Below are 14702 nucleotides of genomic sequence, written 5' to 3' on the forward strand. Positions count from 1 at the left end.
CTGCATTCTTGTTGATGTTATATTATGTTATGTTATGTTATTTTTAATTTATTGAGCGCACAGCTACTCGGAAGTGTCCCGGCGCTAACAACAAACAAGGCGGCCAAGCAGCAGATGTCCATTAAAATAGCAATGTCTTCAGGGATTTTCGAAACAAGTACGGATCACAGATAGCCCTCAAAGCCAAGGGAAGAGAGTTCCACGCGAGGCGGGCTCTGCGGGCAAACGAATTGCCCCCCATAAGTACACGCTTAAATTTGGCGGTCTCCATAAGCAGCAAAGCAGATGACCTCAACTTTCTCCTAGGAATGTAGAAGGAGAATCTGTCCTGCAGATACTTGGGGCCCAAACCATAAAGGGCCTGTTGAACAATGGAGAGCATTTTGAATTTAAGACGAGATTCCACGGGGAGCCAGTGAAGTGTCCGAAGTTGAGCCCGAGCACTTTGCCAGGGGGACAAACCGCCCAGGAGTCTGGCTGCCGAATTTTGGACCACCTGCAGTTTCGATACCAGGTAGCCCGGGCAACCTACCAGGAGGGCATTAGCATAATCGAGGCGGGAGAGAAGCAGAGCACGTACCACCGTTTCTCTGTCCCTAACTGGGAGCAAGGGTAAAAACTTCCTAAGGCTCTTCAGAAGCCCAAAGCAGGTGCCAGCAAGTTTTTTTATGTGCGAGGCAAAGTTCAGATTTTCATCGAATCATACGCCAAGATTTTTGACAGCTCCATTAATCGCCGGAGGGCAAGGAAAGCCAGAAGGCCAGAGTCTTGCTCTGAACTCAGAAGGAAAAGAGCCAAAAAGCAGGACTTCTGACTTTGCCTCGTTACATTTCAACTGTGCATTGGCCAGCCACTGAAAGATGGAAGATAAACATTGATGAGGTCTAACCACAGAGTCGTCCACCTTATTCCAAGTGAACGGTAATTGGGTATCATCCGCGTAGGCCATCACTTTAGCCCCCAAAGACTCCGCCAGAAAAACGAGCGGAGTCAAATAGATGTTAAACAGCAGAGGGCTAAGTGATGACCCCTGCGGTACCCCCGTGGTAACCCTCAAAGGGACCGAAGCACAAGGAGGAATCCAAGCCTGCTGCATCCTACCCTCCAAAAAAGAGCTGATCCAAAGCAGATCTTTCCCAGAAACTCCGATGTCAGAGAGGCGGTCGAGGAGCATGGCATGAGGCACCGCGTCGAACGCCGCCGAGAGATCAAGCAGTATCAATGCTGCTCTCCCACCGGCGTCCAAACACTCTCGAATGGATTCCGAAACCTCCAGCAGCGCGGATTCGGTACTGTAGGAGGCACGGAAGCCAGACTGCGCCGGATGGAGGACACCTGCCGCCTCGACAAAATTGGTCAGTTGGAACGTGACCGCCTTCTCGCAGACTTTAGCCAGACTAGGCAAAAGCGAGATAGGTCGATAATTTCCAGGGAGCAGCGGATCAAGGGATGGCTTTTTAAGCAGTGGCAAAATTAAAGCATGTTTCCATGCCCTGGGTACATGTGCTTCCCTAAGTGATTGGTTGACCAAGAAATTAACCTCAGAGTTGACGGTATCTGCCACGTCCGAGAGTAATCTGGCCGCGCACGGATCATTCGGCGAGCCAGACTTGAGGGCTCTGAGAATTTTGAGGGAGTTGGACAGGTCAATCGGACAGAACTCTGAGAAACTACTGGTCGAAGAAGCCCTGGGCAGGGTGGAGACTTGTTCAGAACTAGTCGACTTCATTGAAGGTCGAAATGTCTCCTGAATGCTAATAATTTTGTCCTTGAAAAAAGATGCCAGAGTGTTACACCAGGCCTCCAAAACAGGGGCCACAGCTACCTGGGCCTTAGGAGCCAAGAAGCTCTGCACTATAGAAAAGATCTCTTTAGTATTGTTATTTGCACGTTCAATACGTGCAGCATAGTACAGGCCCTTGGCCTCCCTAATCGCTCTGTAATAGAGTTTTTGTTTGGATCTAAGAAGCACTTTGTCATGGTGAAGATATCCACCGATACGCCAAGACCTCTCTGCTACTTTGCAGGTATGCTTAAGACTCCTCAACAAAGGAGTGAACCATGGCTTAGAAGGAGCCTCTCTTCTCAGCTTGACCAGCCCCGCTATCGACCCCGACGCCACAGCACATGAGATCCACTCATTGAATTGAGTGACATTGACTTCTATGTCAGTGCCAAAGGAGGGCCGAGAAGCAACAAGTGCGAGACTGAGCTGAGAAGAAACCACCTTCTTTGAGAGGGGCGGGGCGTTTACTGATGGCCGATTTACAAGAATCTTGTAAAGCTCAGGAAAAGAAGATAGGGAAATGATCCGACCAAGCCACAAGACGCGGCTTCATGACCGAGGTGGGAAAATTAGTGGCAATCATATCAAGAGTGTGACCACCCTGATGAGTTGGGAACAGGACCATTTGAGAAAGATTGACAAGATGAAGTGCGTCAAAAAAAGCAACAGAATCTGCCTCTTCGCTACAGTCAAGGTGGATATTAACATCCCCAAGGAGAACTAACTTTGAAAACCTCAAAGCGCGCTCAGCCAAAGCCTCGTCAAAGGATGCTAAAAATTTCGCAGCAGAACCAGGGGGCGGTATATCAGAGAGCCACCAAGAGTGAATTGGGCCGATAGTTGGAGATTGAAGTGCAAGACCTCACAATTGCCCCAAAGAGTAGAAGATTCACTCCGAAAGGTCCAATTGTCTCTGTACCAAATGGCCAGGCCACCCCCTCTGCCAGAGCAGCGATCCACCCGGTGGACTTTGAATCCCAGGGGAGTAGCCATATGGACTAAGGGATTAGAGGAGGGATCAAGCCAAGTCTCGGTCACAAACAAGATGTCCAGTTTGTTATCAGTGATCAAGTCAAAAACCTCCAAATGATGTTTGTTCACGGATCTAGCATTAATGAGGCAGGCGCAGATGGAGACTGCACATAAAGTACTGTCCACTGAGCCGGGAGGAATAAGCTCAGGCGAAAAATGAAAAGCGCATCTATCACAGACATAGTCTGAATAGGGGAGGACGGAGCAGACCTTGTCAATAGGGCACCGGGGTGGCTGTAAGGATTTGAGCCACTCGGATGACAGGGTGACTGGGCTAGATGGCTCGATGGTAGAACGGGCAGAGTGGCATGCCCTATGCCCTGACAGTGCGCTGACGGGCGCAGACGGGCTTGCTTTAAGCGCGCCTTCGGCGCGCTGTCGGCGCGCCCGCTGCGCTTCCTGGCAGTCATCTTACATAGCCAGTGATGCTGAACCCGGGGGAACAGCGTGTAACAACTAGAGTGCTGACCGCGCACAACGCGCGACGCACTCAAGATGGCCACTGAAATGCCCACGAAGTTTCCCCCTGACGATCGCTGTAGGCGATATGTTTCCCCGCAGTTCCCACAGTGCAAATTCCCACAAATAAAATTACTGCCCTCCTTGAATTCCCTCGATAGTAAAGCAAATTCCCACAATTAGATTTTCAGCTCTCCTTGAATTCCCTCGATGATACAGCAGCCAAAGCACAAAATCACAACAATACAACAATACAATTTTAAAAAGAACATCGGAGAAGAGCAGCCTTACTGTAACCAGGAACGATTTGTCTGGATTCAGGATTAATACGAGTTTGCATAATACGTGCACACAACCTCTGGTGGCTGCTGTTGCCTCAAACCTTTTTCTCCTGTTTATCAGTTAGTCATTGATATAGGGAAACATTTGATGTCCTTGACTTCACAGGTAAGCCACAACCAGAGCCATACACTTCATGAGGACATGGGGTGGATTTTAGGCCAAGGGGTAGAACCCAATAGTTCGTAATGGTATCCAGCTACTTGGAAACTACGTTGTGGTTGTGATGAACAGGGATGTGAAAGTATGTGTTATCCAATGTCATAAACTCTCCTTTCTGCAGGAGTAGAAAGATCTCCTGAAGAGTGGCCATCCAGAATGACTGACTTTTAAGGTACTTTCATGGAGACGAAGACCTATGATTCCACCATTCTCCAGACCTTTTCTTTTACACAAGCATGAACCCTAAACAAAGGGCCATATGTATGAACACATTTTTCAATAAACACAGAATGGGTAAAACCCTTTGATGCATCTTGCTCAAAATCCTTTGCTCCACTGGGATCTGGAGACAAGTTTGAGAGCCCCCTTTGCACAACTGTATGAATCACTGCCTGCAGTTGTGATAAATGTGAATATTTGACGTTACAACGCAAACAATTACAATGCATGCTTTTACAACGTGGTTTTTACATCGCAACTACCATTACATCGCATGATTTTACAACACATGCCATTACAACAAATTTTTAAAAACCACCATTACAACGCATTCCATTAAAACGCATACCATTACAATGCATACCATTGCAACGCATAATACTTTTAGGGCAACAGTAGGGTAACTGTTGGATAGTGTAGGGGTCAAAGTTACTATTCTCACTCCAGCGTGTGCAACAGTAAGGTAAGTGTTGGACAGTACAGGGGTAAAAATTACTATTTCCACTCCAGTGAGTGCAACAGTGGGGAAAGTGTTGGATAGTGTGGGGGTAAAAATTACTATTCCCATCTACCCCAAACCCCATAACCACCCTAAAACTAAAAAAATCTCTATTACTTACCTTATAATGCGTTGTAATGGCATGTGTTATAATGCGTTGTAGTGACATGCGTTGTAATGGCATGCGATGTAAAGGCAGTTGCGTTGTAACATCTGTGTTGTAAAAGCAGTGTGATGTAATGACTGCGTTGTAATGGATGTTTCCCGGTAAATGTAGAAGGACTTCTACTTGGGCTACACAGTAGGTGGTCTCTGGGTAAACTCAAGGTTTGTTCCCAGTGAATAACAAATAGAAACCATCTGATGGACACTATGTTGGGTCACTCATGAAAGTAGCTACTGACCTTTACCTCCCACACAAGGAGGGGAAGCAGGTGGAGCCAGCAGTGGGTCAGTGGTATCCAATATCTTGTGATTTTGAATGTCTGCCCCCACGTTATTAGAAGGAGAGAAGTAGGACTGTGTTTTTCTTGTTTAATTCTCTATGCTGCTGTCGGGTATGAGGACCTTCTACAATAGGATGTTTGGTATTGTTGCTATTGTGGATATTGTTAGTATGCTGGACGCAATGACTGTGGTGCATGTCCTCATAGTCCTTGAAATGGTTATGGCCATCTGGCTTGCAACAACTGACTGTCTTGGTGTCAGTCTCAAAAGGTATTTTGAGAACATGGCTCTAAACTTCTTGACTGAAAAAAAGTGGAAAAGAGCCAGCCCTGGCCACAAAGAACCGTAGTCCAGAGCAAACTGGTGAAACTCAACATTAGACATGTCCAAAGAGGCATCAATAATAGTGGTACATTTTCTTTCAGCCTCAGGTAAGATTGCTATGGCGTCTTCCATTTTTTCTTCAAGAAGCAACTCTCTGAAAGGGCCCATATCACTCCACATCTGGCCATGGTGTCTTCCCAATATCGCCATGTCATTTGCTGCAGGGACAGTGGTAGCTGCTAACTATGACTCTCATGTGCAATGTCCTTCCCTATCTGGTGGAGCATTGCATGATATAGTCGTTTAAGGGAGGGTCTCTGTGCCTTATGAACCATCACAGAGTAAGCAGAAAGGAGTGTTATCTGGAGTCCAGTATTTCTTGTCCGCCAGAAGTACAGTAGTTTGAACAGAGGCCGGGGAATGCATTAATTTCTTCACTTCCATCCAGATCTGATAAACTATTTGTGTTGCCTTAGATATTCTCGTAGATGGATTTTTAAAGTCATAGAGAAATCAGCCTTGTTTTCCACAAGAGGGAGGACACACCTTTCTTATGATTTCTTAATGAGGGGATTAAATTTACCTATGTCGTTCGACGCAGAATTCACCAGCAGGGTTTTTGCCTCTTCTTTTTGGGCCTGCACCATACATTTGCCCATCATTAAGTGGTGTTGCATTTAAAACTGATCCCTTTTTACTTATACTGTATTATCACTCCCTACATCCAGAGCAGTTTGAGGTTCAGCAGATGGAAGAGAAAGAGGTGGAAGTGAAGAAGATCGCTGTCACAGTGCTGTAGGAGATTGTTGCAACTGTGGCACCAATAACAGCATGGACAATGGCTGTGTTTGTAGGACCTGATTTTGAAGAACAGATGGGATCCTGTATAATAATTCACTATCAAGGACTGCAGATCACAGATTTAATCCATGGGAATTTACATCAAAGGTGGCTCGTCGTAACTGGACTCATTAAATCATCATCATAATACTCCTCGTACTTTTTTTCATGGTGTGAATACCAATGAACACCAGCTGCGATCTTCCTCTTCTTTATGATGGGATGGGACTTTGTCTTCAGAAGCCTAGAAACATCCTTTCCTAGGTCTTCGTCAGTATCATCATCATCATTGTGAGAAAACAGGGCTTTTTTTGCAGTGTCCCCCCCCACCTTTTGCCACTGATTGTGCCCTGACGCCTGATAACCAGACCCCCAGGGCCTGTGCTCTGTGTAAAATGTACATGGTAATTAGGTATGAGTACAATTGGTACTGACAACCTATCTGTAAGTCCCTAGTATATGGTAGGGCATGTTGGTTTAGAGGCCCAGTAGATTTAATGCATTTAAGTGTGCACTGCTGTGTTGCCCGCTGTCATTTTAAAAGCCAGCCCTGCTTTGCAGGATCCTTTTAAAATAAACTATTCCCAAAATTGAATTTGGAATTAAAGGTAATCCAAAATCTTAAATTACCTTATTTTTACATTTAATTCACCCCAAAGGTCTAACCTGTGTGCCCCAAGGGGAGGATGCCATGTTAAAGGAAGCAGGGAGATTATAAAATATGTTTTATAAGCCCTGGTGAGTTAAAAACTGAATTTTGTTTTTTCTCCATTATAGTGCATTAGCTCAATAGGCTAACATGGTAACACTTTATTCACCTTAATAAAGTCTAACAATTGACAGGAGTGAGCTAAAATAATACTTCAAAATATGAAAATGATAGTTGCAATAAATCAAGCAACTTGCCCATGTTGGATTTATTATAACTATTACAGAAAAGAAGTTAGAGAACTTATGTTAACGATGTGCCTGCAGCAGCCTCTTCTGACTGGCCAGCCTTTGACAGGCTGAGCCAAGCACTATTGATTAGGTGTGAAGTGGCCTGGTCTGAGGCAAAGGAGACATCTGGCAGGAGGAGACCTGACGCTGCAGAGCAAAAGGAAGGACGGAGGCTGGGCAGCCAAATTGGTCTTCAAAAACGAACTCCAGTGCAAGTGAGGCTGATATTTTGCTGTTCTGTGGTCAGCGAGGCCAAAGTTGTTATTACTTGAGTGGTGAGTGGCTTGACTGCACACTATTTTAGCTGTGTCTTTTAACTGTTCTGTAAGGCCGCTCCACATTGCTGCATGTTGCAGAGTGCGGGGCTGGCTGTGCTCCTCATCTTTCTTCCTCCACACCTCTTACTGCTGATCTCATTGGGGGAAGGAGTGCTTGGGCCTTCTGCCATACCGCTGCACCACTGTCCTATCTGAGGGAGCTACCATCTTTCCTCTCCCTGATCGGGACATTGGCTGGCTGTCATTTTAGGGGTTGGCAAGCTAGTTGTGGTTCACCTGCCTGCCCATATCCTTTAAAATGGGAGCCGTGGCGCAGCTGGCATGCCAGGGGCAAGCCCATCTATGCCTGTCCACGTCTGGACTGCGGCCAGTGCCAGCCATGCTGCCCAATTCTACAGCGACCACACCGTTACTTGGTCAAGAGAAGCGCTTCTGGCCCTGAAAACCAATAAGCGCCCTGGTGAGACCACAGTTGATCTTACAATGGAGACTATAGACTACTGCTGCAGGGCTTGTAACTTTACAATGAGGAAAGCTGCTGGGTTACCTAGAGGGAATATGGCCACCATTGGCCAAGCACTAACAGTCAGTCGACAATTAGAGTCTGCCTAGTCAATTGCAGATCCCTGCCGAAGCAAGCAGAGGACATTTGGCTCTCCTTAGACACAAAGGACTGGGATCTAATGTTTCTAACGGAACATGGTTAAACGAGGTCTCCAACCCTGACATAATCCTAATCCTCCCCCCGGCTTTCGGATAGCGCGTGTCAATAGAGGGGAAAACAGGATAAGAGGGGGGCATTGCAGTTGTCCTCAGAGACAAGTGGGGGATTACCTCAGAAAGAGTAGGTTCCTTTGGGAACATCGAAACCCTCTCCTTTTGCATTAGGCTCTTGCTAGCCACCTCGCTGGGCTGCTAGTGTATAGACATCCTGACAGCTCTGCAATCCACCTCACAGAGCTCTGCGATCCGATCGCTCAACTTTCTCTGCAATACGCTAACCTCATAGTCTTAGGGGACTTTAACTTACATTTAGATGACCACAGTTGCAGCCAGGCGGCCCAATTTTTGGAAACTCTGGATGGCCTCAACTTCAGACAATTGGTCTCGGCACCCACTCATAGTGCGGGACACATGCTGGATCTGATTTTCTCTAATACTGCGAACCTCAGGGTAGGCGCCCCTCTGCCTGACCTGGTCTGACCACTCGCTTGTGCCAGTCACCTTTAGGCTAGAGGCCAGACCTGCAGAATGCTGGCCTCCTGCCGAAAACACAAGGGACTGACGAAAAGCCACTGCAGAGTCTCTGGGGCCGGCACTGTTAAAATCACTGCCACAGTTGACAGGCGACTCTGATAAGGACTCCGTTGGCTTCAACAAATAGCACCCTTAAAGCCAGCATCCAGGAAAAGATTTAAACCCTCGCCCCTTGGTTCTCCAAAAAACTACGAAAAGATGTAAGAAGCTGGAACAGACTTGGAGAAAGTCCTATATCAGGTTGACAAGGAACTCTACAAGGAAGGCCTGAAAACATTTCAGTTTTAAATCTATTTTATTGAAAGAACACCGTCAGTGATACAAGAGCTTAGCGCCAACAACCCAGCGGGCCGGCGTGCTACTACACAATTATATCAGCAAGGCAAAGCAAAGCAAAAGTCCAAGCAGACATTCCCAACTTAAACACAGCATGCAGCCTACAACCCATCCGGGCCGGCCGCGTCTAATAAAATGGAGGAAGGGGAATGAACTGTCAGATAATGATCAGGAGCAGGCGAGCAAGACACTCGGGATGCACTAAGTCCCTGTCCCTGAAGAAGTGACCCACTAAGGTCTATAAATTCTAGCAGGCGCTCCATGTATCGGTTTGAATCTTTCTTGAATTTTCAAAAGGAACAGAACACTCGAAGCAATTCTGACCGGGTAAGCTATCCCAACCATACTTGCACAGGGTATGCAACTGCACAAGTCAACTTAGAAATGCGTTTCCGCATCCGGGCATACGCCTCTGCTGGTCAACCACCCCAATTCGAAGCAAAGGCTAATATACACTTGAAAGAAAAAGAACACAAATATAATATGTTCACACTCCCACAACAAGTGCGTCAATGTACCTATATGGTCACACCCCCTCCAACACCCCGCCTCCCTCGTGTGGTCCATTGAATGTTGACATTCTGGAGTGTAGTACCAATATATTACCACCTTCGTGAGAGTCTCGGTGAGCCCCATATGATAAGCTGAATGCTATAGTATATACCCTCCCACTCCTTGTGGCTGAGTGTCCTGCCTAGCTCCCTCTCCCAACGCGCCCTACCAGGATTGTGGATGTGTGCAAGTCTAAACTGGAGCATCCTATAAAAGTCCGAGATTAATTGTTTGTCCGATGTGCATGTAAGGAGCCAACGCTCATAGGGGGAGAAGCGTCTATCAGCCGCCGGACAAACTCGCTCATCAAGCGCCCAATGACGAGCTTGCAAATAGCGGAGTCTTTCTGATTCCGGCAGCGCGTATTCCTGTTTAAAATGCTGAAAGGGGATAACGCCGTCTGCCCCATATAGATGGTACAGGAAACGGCAACCCGCTGATTTCCAATGCCGCGAAGGCCACGTGGTCCATTCCCGGAGCGAAATCCGGATTGTTCATCAGAGGAGTAAGCGGGGAGGTAAAGGTAGTGCTTAATATTAGTGCGGTCCCACACTTAGAGAGGAACACAGGTTATATATGAGGCATACAGGTTAGGGGGCCTATGTTGCCTGCGGAGAAAGGGGATCTCCCGCAGAGGCCGAGCAGCTACCGCTTGGTCCTGAAACAACCAATGTTTCTCCGATTCCCAACGACTCCATTCAACCAAGTATCGCAATTGAGCTGCTTGGTAGTAAAGCTGTAGATCTGGAATTCCCAAACTGCCTCCCTCCGGGGGCAGAGTCGACAGCATCTGTTTCATGCGTGGCTTCCGACCATGCCATATGAGCTGGGCAAGTTCAGACTGGGTCTGCTGTTTCCAGCCCGCAGGCGGATGTAAAGGAATAGTACGAAAGAGATAGAGAATTTGAGGCAAAATGGTCATCTTAACCGCTGCAATTTTCCCCAGCCACGAGAGAGGGCTATATTTCCATTGACCAAGTTCCCGGCAAATCTCCCGGCGCAGGGAAGCATAATTGATAGCAACGACTTGCGGGAGAGTGGGCGCCAACTGAATCCCCAAATAGGGAATCGTTTCAGGAGCCCACTGAATGGGCAGCAAACCCTGAAGATATTCCCGGGTGAATCTTGACAGGGAGAGATCAAGGGCCAACGATTTGTCGGCATTGACCTCAAACCTCGCAACCCGCTCAAAGGTGTCCAAATCCGCAGAGCATACTGGCAACGCCGTGCGTGGACTAGATAATGAGATCAGCACATCATCTGCGTACAGGCTGATGGTGTGCACATATCCCCCGAACCAGATTCCGGAGATTGCTGGGTTTTGCCTAATCCGCTGGGCGAGCGGTTCCATGTAGGCGGCGAAAAGGAGGGGTGACAGAGGGCACCCCTGTCTGGTGCCCTTCTGTATCGGATATCTAGTGGACGTGTAGCCGTTCACCCAGACAGAAGCAGACGGGAACTTATGACAATTAAATATGTGGGTGCGGAATTTCTCTCCCAGGCCCATCCGCTGCAAAACCCGCTCTAAATACGGCCAATGAACTCAGTCGAATGCCTTCTCCGCATCAATTGTGAGTAGCAGATACTCTCCCTCCGTGTGGGAAGCCTTCTCAATTAAATGGAGAGCACGTTTTGTATTGTCCGATGTTTGGCGCTCCGGAATAAAACCCGCCTGGTCCGGGTCAATAAGTCCGGGCATGTGGGGTGCGAGACGGTTGGCCAAAATCCCTGTGTACAGTTTAAGATCTACATTTAGAAGGGAAATGGGGCGATACGCACCACACTGGGTCTTGTCCTTCCCCGGTTTAGGGATTACTGCTATAGAAGCCTCTAAAAGATCCTGAGGAATCGCCCCGGGTTCGGAAAAGGAATTGAAGAGTCGAGTGAGGAGAGGAGCGAGCCGGGCACAAAACTTTTTATAGAAGATGGCTGGGAAGCCATCTGGCCCGGGGGCCTTTGCAAGTTTCAGCCGGGCTATGGCAGCAATTACCTCCTCTACCCGTATGTCCTTATCTAATAGATCGGCCTGTGCCTGAGTCAGGGCTGGGAGAGTGACAGAGTCCAGAAAGTCTGCCCCCTCCGTCTCATCCAACGGGGAGGCAGTATAAAGCGTAGCATAAAAATCGCGGAAAGCCTCTGCAATGGCACCGTCCTCCGAAACTCGCATGCCATCTCCCCTGAAGATCTCGCGGACCCCCTGTTTCTGTGGGACTTCACGGAGCTTGTGAGCAAGAAGGCGCCCTCACCTGTCCCCCCCGGTCTAGTAGGCATGTTTTAACCTCAGGGCCGCAAACTCCGCCGGATCCTGATCCAGGGCTGCAAGTTGTTGGCGCGTCGCATTTAGCTGGTGCCACACACGGGGAGCTCCCGTTTTCTGATGCATCTGCTCCAGCTCTCTTGTCCGTCGTGTAAGGTTGTCCTGTTTACGCCTGCGCTCTACATTATCTGCCGCCGATATGGCAATAAACTCCCCCGGAGGTCTGCCTTTAGTGCCGCCCACTGTGTAGCCAGAGTCGTGTCAGTGTTAGCGTTACGTGACAGGAAATCAGTAATGGAACCCTGTATGTGTGTGACCACGTCTGCTCTAGTTAGGAGGGTGTCTCTAAGGCGCCATATCCTAGCCGGCTATGACAAGGGTGGAAGGGTGAAAGTAGCAACCACCGGTGCATGATCGGAGAGTGAGGTAACCCCTATCTCAATCCCTGTCGCTATCACTCGGACTGAGGTAGATACCAAAAGATAATCCAGTCTGGCATAAGTCTTGTGGGCGTGAGAGTAGTAAGAGTATTCCCGGTCCTGCGGATGGCAACTGCGCCACAAATCACAAAGCCCCAAATCCAGCAATCTTTCCATCCCCAGTACCGAGAGCGCTCTGGCTTGGTGCGTCCGCTGACAGCATCTGTCCAATGTATTATCAAAAACAAGGTTCAAATCCCGCCCCCGATGATAATATGTCGGTCTGACGTTGCCCTGATGTCAGTAAGGGCGGATCTGAAAACATTTCAGAGGCTCAAGCGCCGCAAGATGAGAAAATATTTTGCCAACTGCATAGAAAGCGCAGCCAATTCCACCAAGGAAGTCTTTAACATCACGAAATCCTTCATCAATCCCACTGCTTTGGACTGCTCCTTTCGCCATACCCCAACAATCTGTACTAACCTGTCGGACTTTTTTGAGTCCAAGATTCTTGATATCTACTCCACATTTCCCTGAGTAGAGGATCTTCCCACCTCCCTGCTGCTTTCAGGCTCACACGCCTCGTTGTCTGTTTTTGCCCCACCTCCCCTTGAGGAAACATTAGCTGAACTATCGAGATGCAAATCAGGCTCTCCGGGAGACCCTTGTCCCATCTGCCTTTTCAGTTCACTGGCACACTGGTTAAATCCGATACTTAACCAGATCGGTACACCTCCCTGGAGACAGGCATCTTTCCTGCGGTTTGGAAACATTTTTACTCCCGCTTGTTAAGAAACCAGCAGCGGATCCTGAGGCTCTTAGGTACTTCAAATCTATTTCCTTACTAACTGCCCCAGCCAAAATGCTAGGGAGGTTGGTGCATAAGCAGCTGGCAATCTACATAGACACCTATGGCCTCCTCCATGCATCCCAGCCAGGCTTCAGAGCGGGCCACAGCACCGAGACAGCGCTACTAGAAGTCTCTGAATCCATTCGAGAGTCTATGGATCAAGGTGTCTCGGCTATGCTGGTGTTGCTGAACTTATCGGCAGCTTTTGACACGGTTTCACCCTCCATCTTACTCAGCAGACTCCACCAGGCAGGAGTGTACGGTACAGCATTATCCTGGCTCCGATCTTTATTGGACAACTATTCCCAACAGGTGTTTCTTCGTCCGTTTTGTTCATCTGCAAAACTTCTAAGGTGTGAGGTTCCGCTGTGTTTGGCACTCAGCCTGCTGCTTTTTAACATCTACCTTGCTCCTCTGGTCACGCTGATTGAAGCCTGGGGCATGAAATTGTTGTCCTATGCAGACAACACTCAATTGGTGTTTGCCTGTGAAGATCACTCAGTGGAGGCGTTTCACAATTTTAAGGCATGCCTAAAAGACATCCTAGGCTGGATGCATATGAACTGCCTGAAATTAAACACTGATAAAACAAAAGTCCTGTTTTTTCAGTCGTGCGCCCCCTCCTCCACCCAGTCTGTGGTGGTCGTCAGAATTGAATCCTCCTCCACCCCTCTCAGAGGCTGCCAGGAATCTGGGAATCAGGTTGGACAAAGAGCTGTCCTTTTCCGCCCAGATACAGCATATCTCGTCCACCTGCTTTTGGAAGATGAGGGCCATTGGGAAATGTATGCGCTTCCTGCCTTAAATTCATCGGAAGACAGTAGTCCATGCGTTAGTCGCGTCCTCATTGGACTATGCAAATCGCCGATACTTGGGGCTACCTGCATACTTACTGCGCAGGCCCCAACTTATGCGGAATGCCACGGCAAGGTCAATCCGGCGGGTACCTTTGCGCCACCACATCTCTCCACATTTGAGGCAACTTCATTGGCTTCCTATAACTAGAAGGATCGAATTTAAATCATTGACCCTGGTATTTAGGGCCACCAGAAACCTGGGACCCGGGTACCTCCAAAAAAGGCTGCAGCTGTACCAGCTGAATTTTGCGATCCAACAATCAGCGACTCTTGAAAATCCCACGATATCGCAAAGCGAGACTGGGCAGCAGATCATTCATGGTGCAGTCTTCTAAACTTTGGAACTCCCTTCCTCTCCATTTGCGTTTACTCGAATCAGAACCTGAATTCCAGAAAGGTTTGTGGGCATTCATCAACTCCCACCAGATCTTTTCCCAGTCTGCAGGAAGCTGGAGTTTTCCCTCCAGCAACAGGAGTAGCTCCTGTTCCATAGTGGGAAGGTGAATGGGTCACCATCAAATTTGCTGTGGGTGCACGGGAAGGAGTTTTTTTTTCTCCACTGGGAACACTGTTTTCAGTGTGGAGAAAAAAAATGTACATGTGCATATTGTGTTTCCTTTCAACAGTGCAGAATGGTTTACTATGTAAATTACTCATTCGGGAACTAGCAGTTGTTACAAAAAGCAAGTGACTTACTTTGCAGTGCGCCTGGAAAACGGGTACTACTTTCCATGCGCACTGCTGCTGAGTTTCATGAATAAAGAGAACATTGTAAATCTGCCCCCATGAGGAATAGACAGACTTCTACCAGTGCAGATGTACAACTGCCTTTACGAATTGTGCCCAAATG

The 14702-nt window shown here is 48.1% G+C and overlaps 1 protein-coding gene across 1 annotated transcript in view; it reads right to left on the reverse strand.

Moving 5' to 3' along the window:
* LOC146790058 (uncharacterized protein C16orf96-like) overlaps positions 1 to 14702 on the reverse strand; it is a 346006-nt gene that overhangs the window by 105862 nt on the left and 225442 nt on the right. The window lies entirely within an intron of this gene.

The sequence above is a fragment of the Triturus cristatus genome, chromosome 10 (assembly GCF_964204655.1).
Source record: "Triturus cristatus chromosome 10, aTriCri1.1, whole genome shotgun sequence".
Classification (NCBI taxonomy): domain Eukaryota; kingdom Metazoa; phylum Chordata; class Amphibia; order Caudata; family Salamandridae; genus Triturus; species Triturus cristatus.